Genomic DNA, 18276 nt, shown 5'->3' with positions numbered 1-18276 from the left:
CACTAAGGTTTTGTGACAGTGAGCACATCAAATTTTAAGGTCACCAGGTCCTAGACACAAGTTCCAAAAAATAATTTCCAGCTGTCAAGTCTTAGTTTGTTTGTTTTTATTTTCTATTTTTATCTCCAGGATAGAGATGGGTTCATCATACGCCTCAGGTCATTAAACCACCCTCGTCTTGTTTTACTTATTTTTTTTTTATGTATGTCCGTATTTGTTCTCTTTGATTCTCATTCCCACTCTCCACCCCCACAGGCAAACATTCTAAGGCACCTAATGTGTATTTGTACACATTTATCCAAGCCACCTAGTCTTCTTGTGTTGGCATATATGTTTAATTACCTAACCAGGATTCTGTAATAAATCTAATTTTGCTTTTTATTTTTTCCCTTAGTGCCATGGTTTGTAGGTCCATCCACACGGCTCCATTTTCTCGTGGTTGGCTGTTCCTGGGTGTGCACTCCCCTAGTGCCCTCCTCCCTTCTGCCATCCCACCTGGCCTTCCTAGCTGTGAACTCCCAGATTGCCTCAGCTCCCACCCTAGAAATATCAACTCTGGGGACCTCCTCACAGACCTTGTGAGCATTTCTGTAGGCTCTCTGTGCAGAAGCAGAACTTCCAGCACAAAAGGGATGTTTATAACACATGGGATGAGGTGGTGCCAGCGCTTTTGTGAGTGGATGCCCCCGGCTCATCTCCAGCAGCAGTGCCAAAGGGCAGGCCCTCTCTTTGCAGTCCAGCCCTAGCATTAGCCATAGCAGGAAGGTACAGACATAGCCCCTGCTCACAAGGATCCCTTGGCCTTCCTCCCTAGTACGTCCGGACCCCGGCCCTTGCAGCTTGGGTCTTCAGATTTCACCCCTGGCAGTCTGACCAGGCCCTGGGCAGCCCCAGGCCGCATCCACCTGCCTTGGGCACTCATGCCTCGTCCACCTGCCCTCTCCGTGTCAGCAGATCTATGTCATGGCAACGCACCCAAGCAGCTGAGACCGGATTTACTCGGAGAGGAACTCAATGCAGATGGGAGATCTCACCGCCCCCCCCCCCCAGGTTACCTAACACACCTCAGGGCTAGCCAAGTGCAGCTCCACAGACAGGGCCCTGGAGCATAGTCATCGACAATAAACACCTTGGCTTACCATTCGTTGGCAATGAGTCTGAAAAGCCAACTTCTTGGTTGGTTGGTATGGAGTAAACAATGCAACTTAATGAAATGACCCAATGCCAACCAACCACCTCTTCTAGACACTTAACTTCCCAGGAAAAGACACCAAGACCCCGAAAAATGATCTTCTCAAGATGGTTGGGTAGTTGAGAGGCAAAGCTGGGCCAAACCCAGGGACCAAGTCATCCCTCCTAATCCTGCCCTAGGTCTTTCTACACTCCAGGGACCCCAAATCCAAAGTCTTCAACTCTGTTCCGTGAGCTCAAATTCCTTCTTTCCCCAGATGGTCTTGAAAAAGACTCAGAAATACTAAACTGGGTTTATTGGTGGCTTTTCCTCCCTTTCCAATTCAGCACAGGTAACAGTAAAATGAAACAGGAATGCATAATATAAAGAGGGAGGAGAAGAAAGTAACAGTTAAGAGTTTTTCTCAAGAGTGAATAGTCAGGGTGCCTGGGTGGCTCAGTGGGTTAAGCCTCTGCCTTCGGTTCAGGTCATGATCCCAGGGTCCTGGGATCGAGGCCCGCATCGGGCTCTCTGCTCAGCAGGGAGCCTGCTTCCCTCTCTCTCTCTGCCTGCCTCTCCATCTACTTGTGATTTCTCTCTGTCAAATAAATAAATAAAATCTTTAAAAAAAAAAAAAAGAGTGAATAGTCAGTTGTGGAATAAGGGAAGAAAATCCTATAAGAATTCCAGGCCAGTGAGTGTTTTCCACCCATTTCCCAGATGGAGAAGCAGAATCAGAGAGGCACCCAAGGAGTAACTGTGAAGAAATATAACCAGTTATTTAGCAAATAGATCTAAAACTACACCCACAGTTCCATATTATCCTGTTCACAAGAGTCACCAACGTTGGTTTTCTCTCTTCATAAATGTCTCTTCCTTGTAGCTCGAAGAAACAATTCCTAATATCTTCATATGATATCTTCATTCTTTGATCTCATACTCCCTGAGAAAAATGACCATAGTAGTAGTTTCAGAAATAGTCAAATCACATTTACATGCCCTTGTCAAGTTGACAAATTTGGACATAAGAATCTATGCCTGAGAAAGTCTCAATTCTGGACAAATGATTCATCAGGTAGGATGGCAGGATTTGAAGATAAAAGGAAAGAGTTCTGGTCATAAGTAAAAAAACATCTTGTAGGACATGGGAAGGGGAAGTCTGCTGGTCCACATTACAACACCTTGGAATGCCCCAGAAACTACCTTTGAAATTAGAATAAGTTCGGGGGAGAAGGGGATTTCAGAATTTGGAGCTAATTTAGCATCTGTCCAGTAAGAGAAACGTTAGAAAGAATGAATGCTTTCTTTGTAATCCAAAGCCACTCCAACCACTAGCTTTGTGAACGGGGTCACCCAAAGAACCCTTTGAAGGGAGCATGACATATAAACATCCATGGCATGTCTGTCCCGGTTTCCAGGACTGTGCCAGGGCATGTTGTCCCTGGCCCTGCAAGCCAGCACTTGGCGGCCCCTGCCTGACTCCATGCCCTGGGGTCAGGGGAGATTTTTTTTTTTTTTTTTTTTTTGGAAATCAAACGCGGTAAAATTCACCTGTTTAATAACATACAATTCGGCAGTTTTTGAGTATGTTTAGAGTTACGAGCCAACCATCACGATCGAATCCCAGAACATTTTTGTCACCCCAAAAAGAAACCTCATGCCCACCAGCTGTTACTCTCAATCTCCCCCTTTCATCTGCCGCATAGCCTCTGGAAACCATGAATCTACTTTCTGACTCTCTAGATCTGCCCATTTGGGACACTTCGTATAAGTGGAATCACACACAAAAGTGGCCTTTTGTGACTGTCTTCTTTCATTCGGTGATGCTTTCAGGACTAATCTGTGTTGTAGGCTGAATCCATACTTCGTCCCTTTTTGTGACTGAATAATATTCCACGATGTGCCTATCCCTACCCCATTTCATTTATCTGTTCATCAGCTGATACACTCAGAAGGATTTTAGTACTAATCTGAGCTGAGCTTAAAACCTGCAGACAATGAGTAACTTCTGTTTCCTGAGCAGGCTGCTAACATGACAGAATCAGTGATTTCGGAAGATGTCTGTGGTCGGGGGGTGGGGGTGTGGGGATGAAAGCCAGAAGTGCAGTGAGGCACAGCTGGGCATGGTGCAATGTGGAGCTCGTTCTACTAAAGAGGAGAGAAAGGCCAAGGTCTCTCCAGCAATCTCTATGCAAGGAGCAACCCCGCACTCTCTCTCTCTCTCTCTCTCTCTCTCTCTCTCTCCAGCTCTGACCATAAAAGCCATAAAGCCATAAAGCCACAGGCTGACAAGAGAAGTTCATTCTGGTGGGGGAGCCCTCAGGGGTGGTTTCAAGCTTGTCTCATATGCCTCCTGGAAGCTCTGTTGAAAATCAGTTCACCGCACTCCTTCCTGGAATGTGCATGACTGATAAGTGTCTTGTGCACAATTATCTGCCAAACCCTGTTGTTAATGAAATGAATGATTTAGTTATCCTTGGTGATGGCCCGCACTGTACAAGGACCTATTACCGCATCTGTGAGGCTGGCAGGAACGCCCTGCCAAGGCACCTGTATGCGATGTTACAAATGAGCTCTCTCTGCTCAAACTCAACTGCGGAGGGGAGGCTGCCCAAGGCCATGGGTGCAGCCACAGCCTGTACCCCTCCCCAACATGCATCAGAGCTGGAAATATCTAGGGGCAATGTGAGAAACCAGGCCAGAGTGCAGCAATGTTTGCCAATGTTGACCTGCAAAGCCCAAGGGGCTGCATCTTGTCAGCACATGGGAAAGGGACAGGCTGAAGGTCTGTGCTGACATGTCAGGCTCCCTGAGGTCCAGGGAGATGCTCAGCTGGCTGGTGGACATCGGCATTTCCGCCCACGTTGGGGCCTCCTAAATGTGCCTCCTCCCGTGATGCCCACCGCGCACCTCCCTTTCCTCTCCCCTCTCAGTCCGTGGTGTGGGGCTTCCGCTCCTTTCCCCACCCTCGTTCCCAGTACTGCACTCTCCAGACTTCCTCCCTTGCAAGGGAAGCAAGGGAGAGTAGCCGAAGGAAAGTCGAAAGAAATGGGTATGGTTGGGGCAACCCCATGGTTGCTCGCAAGGCAAATACGGACAGAAATAAAGTGACTTGGCTCACGCCACGTTTAATACACCGTGTGGGCACAAGTGTGTGTGTGGACACACACACATTCCCCCTCACCTTGTTTTTAGGCATATTCCATTTAGGGGTGAGGTCTTTAGGTTTGGAACTAGTCTCTCTGAGTTAGGATGGAGAAATGTAGCTCAGCCAGGTGTGCAAGCCGTCACGGGGCCTTCGTGAAGCTGGCAGAACCAGACGAGCCGGGTGGTGGAGGCTGCGTGGGTGATGGTGGAGGGGCACTGGCCTGATTCTGGCCACCAAACCCACAGCAGTAGGTAACAGATGCTCAAAAATGGCTTGCATGCCTCGTTATTTATTTTGACAGCCTCCTGCATGCCCCTCTAGAAATGTCGTGGCAACTTAACAATGGTATTAATGAAACAAAAGAGTAAACTGCATTATTATGAGAGGAGTGTGGCATGTGAAGACTATAAGAAAGTCAGAGCCAAGATCAGCACCTGGGAATCTCTCTTCTGTGGCTGAAATTTGGCCCTTCGGGGTGGGGGGGGTTGATAGTGAAGAGGTGTCACTTAGAGTCCTGGTAGGGATGGTGGGTGGAGGCAGACAATGGTCCTTTGATGGTGTCTCTGCAGTGGAGAAAGAAAAGATCCTGTGAATGCTTCTGGGGGTGTCCCTCACAGAAGATGGGGGTGGGATGACGCCAGTGTTCCTATCAGCGCGAGCAACAAAGTATCATGGTCCGAATTATCCAGCTGGAGCTGAGGGTGAAATTCCCGTGATCTATGGTGGTCATTTTCCATGTTTTGTAAAAAGCAGTGGTGCTCTTCTATTCCAATAAAATCTTGTGCCAGCTCCTCCCCTGGAGGATGGGAGACAAGAAAGAGGAAGACAGGGAGGAGGGGAAGTTGGGAGAGGGGGAGAGAGATTGACAGAAGAGAGGAAACATACTTCTTTGGTTCAAAATGAAGAGGACCTGGCTATTTTTCCAGAGCCTCCCTTTCCCCACACGGAAGTGGCTGAAGTGTCCCTCGTTTGAATCCCAAGAGTCTGGAAGCCCCTGGTCCGATCTACACGAATGGATGGGCATTAAGGAAGGTGGGGGCAGGGGAAGGATGCTTTTATTGCTACTTACATAGGATTACTGTGAGAATGAATAGGAAAATTTGTATTTGAGTCTGATAAATTGGGACTTCCTCTTTTTGAGGGCCACACGTTGATCCTTCCCATCCCAATAAACCAAGTTGTGATACAGCAGGACACTGAAGGGACCCTATATTGCACTTGTTAAGTGTGTGGGCTCTGGAGTCAAACTGTCTGGATTAAATCCTGACCCTGCTACATAGGAGCTGTGTGATACTGGGCAAGTTACTTACCCTCTCTGTGCCTTAGCTTTCTCATTAGTAAGAGGCAGTGCCAATAGCACCTGCTTCATGGGGTCTTGAGGGTTATACCTGCTGGTGTGTATGGCATTTAGAACAGTGGCTGGCATATGGTAATGCCTTAGTAGTAGCCATTGTTATGATACAGGTTTATAAGTCTACCATTCCCTGCATATGCTGGGTCCCACATGCACAATTTATAGCCCTCTGTCATCAGGCAGACATCCTGTCTCACCTCACAGCCCCAGAGGTGGCTCAGCTTGCTCAGCACTCGGGGCAGCCAGGGCTCTCTGAGCAAAATGGGTAAAGCCTGAGGAAGGAGCAAGACGGTATTCTGCCCTTTATTGTTTGGCTTGGTACAGAAGGAGTCCGTGTGGACATTTAGTCACAATCTTATTTGACCATTGCGAGATGTGGAAAGACAAGCCTTGCCTGTCTTTATGATCTATAAACCCAAGGGGTGTTAAAGAAGGAGGCCAGTGGATGCCTCCTTCATAACGGATTTATGCTGAGCTCCAAAAAGGCACTAGACTGTAGTGTGTTTTCCCTAAAATTCTTAGTTCCATTCTCTTGATGTCACCTACTTCCCAGTAGTGGTGCCACGACATCTCAGATCTTATATTCTTATATAGGGGATTTTCCAAGGGTTTTCCCTGACCACTGTAAGGAGGTCCATGTGTAAGTGGTTGGCATTATGAAGGAAGACTCAAGGTGCGAGCTGTCAGCAGAGTGATAACCATGACTTTTAAGTCCCCTGTTTCCATCTTCCTGACATCACCTCTAGGGGTCCCATCAGCCTGTTAAAAGTAGAAGGGAGTCATTTCCTACAGGGAACTTACCATTTACTCTGGACCACCGAACTCACAGGCTAACCTCCATGGTACAGACAGTGCTTGCTATGGGAAGGGGGAGGCTAGAGGGGGCCTCTGGGGCAGAGAAGGGACCTGCCCCAAGCAGGAGGATGGAGGTGGAGGACCGAGCGCGGCCGCCTCAGAGAAGGAAATGGGTGTGGGTGCACCAGCGAGAGCGAGGAAACCAGATTGATGGAGTCCCAGAAGTAGCACAGAGAGCTGACAATGGGAGAGTCCGGCAGGGGCAAACCTGGAAGTCCTAGCTGGCTCCTGTTGATTCTGTAGGAAGTGCCATGTGATGTATGACTGAGAAGGACTTGTCTTCTGTCTGGAACCCAGTTAGGAAACAGTCCCAGATGGAGAGAAGGGCAGGGGCCGCAAGAGGGTCTGTAGCAGGTCGCGTGAACATACAGACAGATAGCAGAGCGTGTGCGATCAGTCAGGTCTCTAAACCAAATCTTCCTGGTGGGCTTTTTGCGTTATTTTCTCTGGTTCTTCAAGTCCCTTAATCCTCTGGGCCCTGAGCATGGATACTCCAGGGCTTCCATAGACATGATTTTTCACAAGTCTTTGCAAGGGCACCATCTTACCAGTGGAGAAACTAAGGTCAGTGTTCTAAAAGCCTGGTTCTAGGAGCACCCCTGGGATCACAGCACAGTGGGGCTTGAGGCATGGGCTGCTGGCCCCTCATTCAGGGATCTGGCTTCTCAACGTGGTCCTTTCCCCTGTCTGATCAAGAAAGGAAAGGGTGTATCCAGTTGCTTCTTTTAGGCACAGGTTCATAGAGGTGGGGTGGGAACCCCGATTTCCCACTGCTCCTTCAGCCTACTGGTGAGCAGAGAGCAGGCTGAGAAGGGTGTGCACTTAACCCTTGTCCTTGGACCTACATGGAACAGAGGGAGGAAGGAAATGCGCCTGAGCCTAGAAAGCATGGCCACCCCTGGAGGAGGCATGATGCTCCACGAACACCTTCTTCTCCAAGAGGACTGCTTGTTCTAAGAATGAAGAGTACAAGGCACGGGTCCTTAGGATATGAAGGGGACCAGTGGGCTAACAGTTGGCCTCCATGTGGGCACTGTCCCTCCTTGAGTTTCTACCCACCTTCTCTGAGCCATACCTTCTGTCTTTCACCCTCTGAGCATCTTCCTTCCACCTGGGCTGCCTCTTGTCCTTTTTATCCCTGAGCCTGTGATAGGGGCAGGGTGCCCGGCCAGCACGTGGACATCATCTTCAGCTCCAGATTCTCAGTGAGTGTGTGAGTGTGAGTGTGTGTGTGAGGGCTGGGGCTGGGGTTCGTCCGCAGGTCAGAGCACAGGAGTACAGAGAGCTTCTGAGGGTAAGGCCATCTGCACACCCTATACCCCGAAGCCGTAAGAACCTGTCACTCGGACCCACCGCCAGCCAAAGCAGCTTCCATCACTGACCAGAGGAGCGCAGAAGCCACAGCAGTAAGTTAAGCCTCAGAGGGACTGGATGTGGCTGGGCCCAGTGAGGGGCAGGAGGAGCCCCGGCTCTCAGAAAGAGCAGGCGCCATAGTTCCAGAGAAGAGGAAGCAGCAGAGCTTTCGTGCCCCTCCCCCTTGCTCCCTGCACAATGCTCACATACCTTACCCTTGGGCCCTGCAATCTGGGGGGCCCTGCAGAGACAGCTGATCCCAAGTGGAACAGCCAAGGATGTGAGGATTAGAGCAAAGTGATGGCCAGTGGAGTCTCTTCAAAGGTGCATGGTGGGTGGTCAGCCAATGCCCAAAGGCAGGAACAGTGGGGAGGCCGGAAGTCAGTGGTCATGGCGGGCAGGGGGAGGGGGTTAAGGAAACTTGTAGACTCTCAGCTAGCTGTGTGGTGAGGGAGGGAGAGAGTGACCAAAGCGGGTGGTTTGGACAAGAAACAAATGCTATTCTTACGGACCGGTGCTCACAATGGCCGGTGCCCTGGAGAAGCTCTGAATAAATAACCTGGGCCTTTGAACACGGAGGTACAGGATAGTGTCACTTGATGGGAACATTTGTTTGCTTTTTCACCCCCTCTGATGCCAGACATCTTGAGGAACAAGAGAAGGGGACAAGCAAGGCTTTGGGAACTGGCTGAAGGGCGGGGCTCGGGGCAGGTGGGCATGGTGGCCAGCTCGGCTGTCTCCCTGCCCCTTGGCTTTGCTAGCCTTGAGGACAGAGTCCCGGTTCTAGTACACTTGCCACTCCCTGTCCCCCTTCTTTTTGTCTTCTCTCTTCTGATGGTGGCAAGTCCTTGCTTCACATCTGGATGGGAGCCTCTGAAGTTGGCAAGACTCCTTACCATCCACAACCCAAGCCTGATGGCTCTCTCAGGGACCTATTTTGTGAGGTAAGACCAGTGGAGTCCGGCAGAATTCAAGGGCCTCCTTCTTTGGACAGTGCACAAGAGACCATGGTCTTCCTCTACAGAAAGCTGAAAAGCCTTGGAGTGGACACAGGTAGGAGCTGGGGTTCTGGTCCATCTCTGGTGACCTTGCCTTCCTTATAGAGCCACAAATCCCACCTCCCATTATCCTTTTCTTTAAATGGAAAAGTAGAGGTCAGTGGAAACAAGATAAAATTCATTATCCCTTGCCCCTCTTCCCGCCTGAAACCGCCTGCAACATCTCCTGTTTCTACCCGGGCTCTGTGGATCTCTGCCCAGTGTTCTGAGCCCCGGACACCTTGCTCTCTCTCCGCAGATTGCTGGTCAGCATGTGCGCTGGGCATGTGCTGGCTTCCAGGCCTGTGAGGACCCGCAGAGTCGCTGCTGGAGAAGGCACGACCACCCTCCAGGAGCTCCCGCTCTAGGTAGGGAGTCAGCCGTGGAAATGGGTGGTTACAGTTCAGGGCAGACTGGGCCACAAAGTGTGTGCCAGGGACAGGGAGGAGGGGTAGAGACCCAGCGATGGTGTCCCGAAAAGCTCTCTGGAGAACGTGGTCGTCATCACTGGCATTTTAAGGTGCTTATTAGGGTAAGACACGGCTCTAAGCGCTTTCCGAGGACCTGCTACCTGCTCATACCAGCACTGCCCAGAGGAACAGAGGGGTGAGGTGCTCTGGCCACTGAGCTTGCCGCCCCACCTCCAGCCCCTCTGCCTCAGTGCACCAGCTGGGAAGGGACGAAGCCAGCAGTCCAGCCTGAGAAGCAGGTCCAGCCTGAGAAGCAGCCACAGCTCTACCTTTCTTTCTCCCCACTGGTCTCCCTTCCTCATTAATGCCCACGTCCCTTCTGTCCTCTGTGCTGCTGCCAGACACTACCCACCGAAGGGAACTCATGGCCTTCTGAAGGTTTCCCTGAATCAGGGGCGATGTGACTCTGTGGGTGGCTGTAGAAGCCGCCCACAGTCCTCTTGGCTCAGCCTTGCTTTCCTGTCCCACCCCACCTCCTTCCATTGCCCCGGCAGCCTGCACCCCTGCCCCCCCACAATGCCTCACTGTTCCCCAGCCCACAGCCTTGCCCCCTGGGCCCCAGGTCTTGGCATAAAACTACTTCCTGCCAGAAATGCTACTCCCAGGTGCCCCGACAACTTCCTGCACGTCCTGCAGACTCGGGCTTCTCCTGAAGTCTTCCTCGGCTTGCTAAGGCCGGGTCTTTTGTCTCCCGCCTTGGGTTTCCGTCTGCCTCTCGCTCTCTGCGGGGCACTGGGGCTGCATCCCTGTGCAGCATCTCTCCCCAGCTCCACGCTCAGTGACTGCCCCGTATCTCGGGATCTGCCGTGGTGGGAGCATTTACACTGAGCTGGCCAGTACTACAGATCTGCCTGCCCCCTCCCACCCTGAGAGCCTGTTAAGCATTTACCAACACTCCGCCGTCTCATGATTTGCAGATTCATTGGCCTCCCCTCCTAGAGGCAAGTGCTTCAAAGCAGGGCCACATTCTACTTCTCTTTGAAAAATCAGGCCCAGCGTACTGACCGGCACCATGCGGAAGGTACAGATAACTTGTACGACAGGAGACATGCCCCAGAGAGCTTGTCATTTAATTGTGGCAACAAATTACTCTGCTGCCACCATAATGCTTTGAGAATCTGCCACGCCCATGGCCGCCTCTTATTCAGAAGCCCTCCATAGCTCCCCTGGCCTATATGACCAGAATGGGAAGTCCTGCAAGATAGGGATTTTTGTCTGTTTTGTTTTAGGGAAGTGGCTTGGTGCTCAGAACAGCATCTAGCATGGGGAAGGGCTTAGTACTATTCAACTTGTCATTGTCATATGAATATTAAGTGATACATTTCAAGCTCCTTAAAGCAGTCTTCACGACCCCTCATTAACCAAATCTGTTCTCTCTCCGCATCTGCTGCTCCTTCCCTCCTAGAAGCCTCCATTGCATCCCCACTGATCCTTCGGAGTTAAGAGAGGTCCAGGCACTCCTCCCCTAGCATGAAGCTGCCTCCCCTCCCCCTCTGTGTGCCCAGGACTTCCTCATTCTCCAGTCTGCTACCAGCTTCAGGAATACCTCCTGGTTCCTACTCTTTATCCCAGTAAAGATTGTTTCCAACATCTCCGTGAACCTTTGAGCTCCTTAAGTTCAGGGCTGCTGTGTGTACAGCTTGGTGTCCCTCTAATACTCCAGCACCAGCTTAGAGTCTCACACGTAGTAGGTGCCCATTGTGGCTGTGTGGTCCATAGTTGTGCACATTTAAAAAATTGAGAGACCAGCAAAATGTATGCAAGTCCCAGCCTCCGTTCCAGCCACTCCGTGGCGTTGGCTGATTAGCAATCACTCCCCGAGTCTCAGTGAGGGTTAGGGTGGTACGGTGATGCCCAGAACAAGACTGGAGGAGACTTGAGCCTCGCAGACTCTGAGCCAGGTGGGTCTCATGGGGGAACATGGTCTTTCCTTCTCTCTTCTTCCTCCTGGCTCATGGCCACCTCACTCCTGGCTAACTATGGCTACTTCCACCAGCCAGGAGAGGACCATCTGAGTGGGCTCAGGATAATGGGATGGCAGGGCATGGCAGTGTTGGGCCTGGAGAGAGGACTGTTAGGATGCACTTTTTAAAAACCGGAGGTTGATCAGGGAGGTGCCAACTTCTGATGGGAGGCAGCGAACTGACTGATTCCATAGAGGACCGGAAGACCTCAGTCTGAATCTCAGCCCCACCAGTTGCTGGCTCTGTGACCAAGGGCAGCTTACTTACCTTTGGTGGGCCTCCATTTTTTAATCTATAAAATGGGGGTAATAATACCTACTTTATAAAAAGAAACAACTGGAAGATGATTGAAGTAGATAACGTATGAAAGTGTTTAGTTCTGGGCCTGGCGCACACTGGATGCTAGCTAAGTGGTGGATATTTCATTATCTTTAGCTGTTCTCTGTTCAAATGGAAGCAGAACAAAGAACTTTCTCGTAGAAAAAGAAAAAAAACATCTAGCTGAGGCTCGACAAGTCACCGGGTAGTGATTTGTACTCTGAATTAAGGGACGTTGAATGATGAGATGAAGTCCTGCTGCTCACAGTGTGGTTCCCAGACCAGCAGCATCAGCTCCCCTGGGAAATTATTGAAAAAGCAGACTCTCCTGTCCCACCTCAGGTGCACTGATTAAGAATCTGCATTCCAACAAACATGATGACCAGGAAAATCTGTGCGCTCATTAAGATTGCATGGCTACAGCCGGAGCACCTTTGGAAAGTCCTTCTGTTAACATTCCCAGTAGCTTCTCCCCCTTTTCCTGTGCTAACACGCTTCTTTGTGCAGACAGGTGGGCAGTGTGGGAGCAGGGGGCACAGAGGAACTGTGGTGATTGGGACTGAAGCCAGCCCTTCCAGGACAGCTGCACCACCAGCGCCAACAGGGGTCTAACTGAACTTTCCCTTGCTGTCCAGCAGATGGCGAAAGTGTGCTGGAGTGCCTCTCCAAGGTCCTTGAATTGTCTAAGTGCTAAGGTGTCTTTGGATCTTACACACTTGTATGGAGTTATCTCCGTTAGCTGTGTCTGGGGAGGTTTCTGAGGCGCTCTGTTCAAACCCTTCTCTACAGTTCCCTTTTGGTTGAATGCTCTTGGGGTTTTCTCAGGTGGCCATGTCTGAGGCTGATCTCAGAGCAAAACCTTGGTCCCACTACCTGGCAGAAGGACACTCATCTTAGTAACCCCTCACACTACCACAGACTCCCACACAACCCCCCCTTAATTCATGCACCTGCATAAATGTATGCATTTGCCCCCATGAGCAATCAGGCTCTAATGTAAATGAAAATGGAAAGACAAATTTAAAACCCTGATATTATGTGACAAGGATCATCAGGCAGCAAGCACCATTCTTAGCTGTTAATGAGAAGAAGAAACCTTCCTTGTGAATCCAGAAACCTTGTGGGACTGAGTGGGATTGGGACTAGGGTCATAATTTGGGGAGGGGGGAGTGATGAAAGGGACAGGGCTTTTTCCTATCAAAAACTTGCCCAAAGAAGTCTGAGCAGAGAACATGTGAGGTTTGTCTTATGGTTGCCTGGGTCCTAGGCTGGGTGTTTAATACCTGAGTTCTCTTCCAAATGCTCTGAGAAGTGGGATAGGATATTGGAAGAAACACAGTCTCTGAAGATAGACTGTGTCCAAATAACCTAGGGTAAGTTGTTTAACCTCTCTGTGCCTCAGTTTTTCCATCTGTAAGATGGGGATAAGTGTAAAACATATACTATTATGAGGGTTTATATCATACTTTAAACATGCCAAGTATCTGGCACACTGTACATGCTACGCAAGTCTTCGACTAGTGTTATTCCCCCTGAGTTTTAGTTTCCCCTTCAGTAAAACAGGCAGAATCACCCTGTCCAAGGCAGCTGAGGTCCCAGGAGAAGAGTGGAGAAGGAAGATCCCCAGAATTGACACCATTTTTTCTTTCTCTCCAGGTCTTTTTCATATTATGTAAGAAGCCAGAGCAGATCACCTTCCTGCATATCTACCATGTTCTTCAGCCCATGGGCTGGAGTCAGATATGTGCCACACGGTCAAGGTAAGTGATACAGCCACAGGAAGCCCTGCTCTAGGCCCTTGTAAGGCAGGCCCCTCTCTGCTGGGCTGAGTCCCCAGCTTGTGAGGTGTGCATCCCTATAAACAAGGGTTTGATTCTAAATTTCCCCTTTTTTTCTGGTCATGAGACCAGACCTCTGCTCCCATTTTATCTCCGTTGTTCATCAGAGCTTCCCAGCCACCCTCTCTGGTATGAGGGAGGGGACCGTTGGAGATTCTTAGGGACACTTGCCCAGACAGTACAGAGGGAGTTATAAGCACTCTCATTTGGCACCCCATCAACCCCAACCCACAATCATGACCTCAGATAGCTCATGCCAGACTTCCTAATGATAGGACCCTCCCAGGGATTTTTTCCCTGTAGGGTGTGCAGAGATGCTGTCTGCAGCATAGAAGATGAGAACATGAAAAAAAAAAAAACACACAAAAACCCAAATCACTAGGTCCAGCTCCACTATTTCCCTGTATCTTCCCTCCCTACTCTGTAGCCTCCTTTATCGAGATGCTGAAGCTTTGGTCCATGTCTTCACATATCTGCACCATGGACTGGCCAGCCCAGGGCCCTGTGCAGCTCCACCCATAGTGGAAGTGACATTTAACCATCCTTTAGCAGATAAGGAAGATCCGTCAGCTCCAGGGACCTTGTCTGAACCTGTGATGAGGTATTTGGCCATGAACAAAAGCCAGTCTCATCACTGGGTCTTCCTTAGTTTCTCATATTGGAAGCCTTCCATCTTGTTAATAGTAGAACCGACCTTAACTCACTGACATGATGTGAGACCTGGAGCAAGTGACTTCCACACTTCAGGCCTTTGTCCCATCAGTGAAGTGAAGGGGCTGGGCTCTATGACCTCAAAGCACTAATATCCCGAGAGCCTGAGATCTCTGAGTGATCCTGCAGGTGACTGAGTGCCTTGTGGTTTGGGGAACATCATGGCCAGGTGATGGTGGCAACCTAAGGTGGGCCTCATGGGCTTGGGATGGGTTGAGTTTATCATTAATGTCCACAGGACATGGCTGGGTTGGGGTAAATTGGACACCAGAGCCAGGAGAGGGGGTCAGGAAGACTCTTTGGATCATAAGTCAGGAGCAAACGGGGGCAGTGCTTCACCAGGCTTCCAGGTTTTTCTCTTCCTGAGCGACAGAAGGCCTGCCCCCTGCTGGCAGACAGGGAGGTGAAGACAGGAGGGATCAAGGGCAACATCTTTCCAGTTCCGCAACCCTGCTGCTCAGTGCTCTCCTGTTTATTTTCTCTCATGTTCTCTTTCACCCAGGGTCCGTTTGTGGCCACTGCTGCCCACTCCTACAATCTCTTCACTGAGGCCCCCTTCCCTGAGGGGCTCGACATGGCGGTCCTCCTGCACACCTTCGGTGTCATTGGCTTTTTCCTCAACTGCTACCACCAGACATACCTGAAGAGCAAGCAGGAGAAGCAGACTTAACGGGGCTGGACCCAAAGACTGAAACTAGCAGAGCCGTCCCCACAGAGAGTTGCCAGAAGACAGCGTGCGCCACAGCCCACCTGTGTTGAACAGATACCTCTGGGCCTGCATTTCATTCTATGAAGGATGAAGGAGAATTGTCCCCCCCTCCTTTTTTCCCCAGAGTTAGGGAGGACAGAAATGGACCAAGTTTCCTGAACTCACTTCCGTTATAGCACTTTTCACATGGAGTTATTCCACTTTTCACACAGCCCTCACTGCAGTGCCGGGGGAGGGAGGGTGGGGGCTGTCTTCTTCCCAAGGTTCCCCACACGGGACATAGTGCTTCAGGAAATGTGCATTTGGGTCCTTGTAGTCCACCACCGGTGGTCAGGGCTGGTAACATGCCAGAAGTCAAGGCTGGCTTGATAGCTCACCTTGCCATGGGAAATGATGACAAGAATGTCCAAGGGTGAGTGTGGGTCTGTTTGGTTTCTAGAGTGGCTGTGTGAACATTTGTCCCTGTGTCTCTTCTAGTCTGTTCACTACTACCTGCACTTGTAGTTATATAGTTGTATGATTCTGTGTGTGTGAGTCGGCTGATGGAATGGGCTCTGTGTTTATGTCTAAATATTTGCTTTTAAATATACATGCTTGATCCCTTTGAGTTTTTCTCTGTGTTGTTTGCTTGTCTCTTCTATAAGTCTCTGTAAGTGCCACATGGTAATAGAAGCCAAATTCGGATTAATACTTAATACTGGGGCACCTGGGTGTCACAGTGGGTTGAGCCTCTGCCTTTGGCTCAGGTCATGATCCCAGGGCCCTGGAATCAAGCCCCACATCAGGCTCTCTGCTCAGTAGGGAGCCTGCTTCCTCCTCTCTCTCTCTCTCTCTCTGCCTGCCTCTCTGCCTACTTGTGATCTCTGTCTGTCAAATAAATAAATAAAATCTTTTAAAAAATACTTAATACTTCTGTCTGCAATGGGAGACATGGAAGTTCATTGACAAATCTCTGAATACATGTTTCACTAAGGGCCTCACAGGAGGACGTGAGAAAAGAAGAAATGGGAAAACTGAATACAGCCATCCACTTTGCAGAGAGGGAAACTAAGAGCCATCAAAAGGGAACACATGGCTGAGATCCCACAGTACAGCAGAAGCAAACATTTGCTGAGCCATTTAAAACTAGGAGTGGAGAATCTCTGGGGAGCAGCTGGCCTAGGAGCTGTCTCCGTGCTTCCAGGATGCTTGTTTTTTCTTTATAATCTCTCTCCTTAGCTTTTTTCCTACCCCAAGGAAGTCCCTATTCTGCGATGCCTCACTAGTAGAGAACATTCACAAACGGTTGAAGCTGATGCAGTGCTATTTGCGGACTATTTATCCATCAGGCACTCTGGTTGATTAACTCAAGGCCAGGCAGGGCTGCATCCTGTGGACAGTATATTCCAAGAAAATTTTCTCTAAGTTATGCAGGATGTGAACACATCCCACACACTTTTCCATACCCAGGTTGAGTGCCTTCGGAGGTGGGTGCCTATTTTAAGGCAAACATTTTTTTTTTTTCTCCTTGAACACATAAGAGTAAAGTCTGTTCGTTTGCTTAGCAGCCAACATAAAGGAAAAAAAAAATCATCATTCCAGAGTTCAGAGCTAATGTTCATCCAGATCTTTGTAGCTTCTTCTGCCTGATTAAGCAGCACAGGAGGAAATGATATGTCCCAGGTCACGTCTGAATGCAGTAAGGTTCAGGCTGGGAAGAGCCTGGTGTGAAGCAGCATGGTAGAGAGGGTTAGGGAAAAATCCTTGGTAGCTGAAGGTGTCCTTCCTTCCTTTAAACTGCACTGTGTATAATGACTCTACCTGGTTCAGGAATACTGTGCAGCACTGTTTATCAGTGTAGAAAGATTGTGTGAATATTATAAAACACAAAGTTATTTGTATTTGTCAAAACATAGCCAAATCCATAATTAATATCATAGTTTACTTCCATGAATTTTTAAAGATAATGATAAGCAAGGTTGCATTTTTAAATATATATAAAATATATATTATATATGGTTGCATTTTTAAATATATATAAAATATATATTATATGATATATAAGTAATATATTAATGTATTACATTTATAGATATTAATTATATATCATATATAATATATTCGTGTACATATATTAATATGTATATTATTGTGTATATGTACATATATTATATACATCTTAATATATTCATATATAATTATATATTAATAATATATAATTATAATATACAATCATATGATTATTTTAATTATGTTTTATAAATTATTCATTATTATAAAATATATATTATTTATGTATAAATTATTATAAATAATAATATATAACTATAAATAATTATGAATCATATAATTAAATTATATAATTTATATATTAGATCATATAATTTATAACATTTAATTATAAAATTTATAATATAATTTATGATTTAATTAATTATATAATTAACATATATTTATATAACATATGATATTAATATAATATATGTATATTTTTAAATATAAATATATTGCATTTTAAAATTTATATTAAATATATAAATAAATATTAAATATTTTAAAATAAATTTTAAATATATTGCATTTTTAAATATACAGCATTTTAAATATATGGGTTGAGCTGTACCTCAGAGAGTGGCCGTGTGCCAAGACAGGGAGGCCCAGAGGGGCCAGTGGGACAGTCCCAGAGAGAGAAGTGAGGGGCTGGTCCTACATCTGACACGAGGGCACAGAAGCTGGAGGTCTGGGTTCCTGGCTATCACCCCATAAATCAGGGTCCATCTAAAGGAAGGAATAAAACCCACCCAAGATGGAGGAGCTTCGTGGTCATCTTCCAGCTCAGAATCCAGTGACCACTCCCCTCGCTGCCGGCTGCCACACACATTCCACGGTGCACTCAGCTGACCCTGCATGCGGGCACTGCTGGGCCTGGACAGGTGTCTGGAGCCAGAAATTAGAGGAAAGCCCTGTTTCTCCTCCGTCACCCTCCCTTTTGCCCTTCCTTGGGGTTCTCTGTGTCAGTGGAGGAACCCTTCTAAAAGAAGACCCTTTTGTCCCTGAGTGGTCTTAGGGTAAAACATCTGCCACAAAGGTGGATTTCAATTAGTGTTTTTGGAATTCAAGCCCTCCCCATCAGGATCTACGATCTCATAGATCTGTAAGCTTTAGGTAGACAGTGAGCTGGTCCTGCAGACACTGGAGGGAAGAAGAGGGAATGAACCACCCAAGAAGTAGAGGACCTTGACTGGCAGGATCTGTGTATTCACAGGGAGAGGAGGGACACAGGCTCACGAATAAAACAAGGGAAGATCCATTCCCAACAGTCCGCACAGAGCATCATGAGGGTGGGGACCCAAGCTGGACAGCATTCAC

General features: G+C 48.4%; 1 long non-coding RNA gene across 1 annotated transcript; it reads left to right on the top strand.

Annotated features, from left to right (window-relative positions):
* The first annotated feature begins 1832 nt into the window (after nt 1-1832).
* LOC116594111 lies at nt 1833-15661 on the top strand. The gene is made up of 4 exons (XR_004287051.1): nt 1833-8934; nt 9178-9286; nt 13327-13430; nt 14722-15661. It is a non-coding gene; the product is annotated as an uncharacterized LOC116594111 (long non-coding RNA).
* The last annotated feature ends 2615 nt before the right edge of the window (nt 15662-18276 follow it).

The sequence above is a fragment of the Mustela erminea genome, chromosome 6 (assembly GCF_009829155.1).
Source record: "Mustela erminea isolate mMusErm1 chromosome 6, mMusErm1.Pri, whole genome shotgun sequence".
In the NCBI taxonomy this organism is placed as follows: domain Eukaryota; kingdom Metazoa; phylum Chordata; class Mammalia; order Carnivora; family Mustelidae; genus Mustela; species Mustela erminea.
This window is presented reverse-complemented; position numbering and strand designations above follow the sequence as displayed.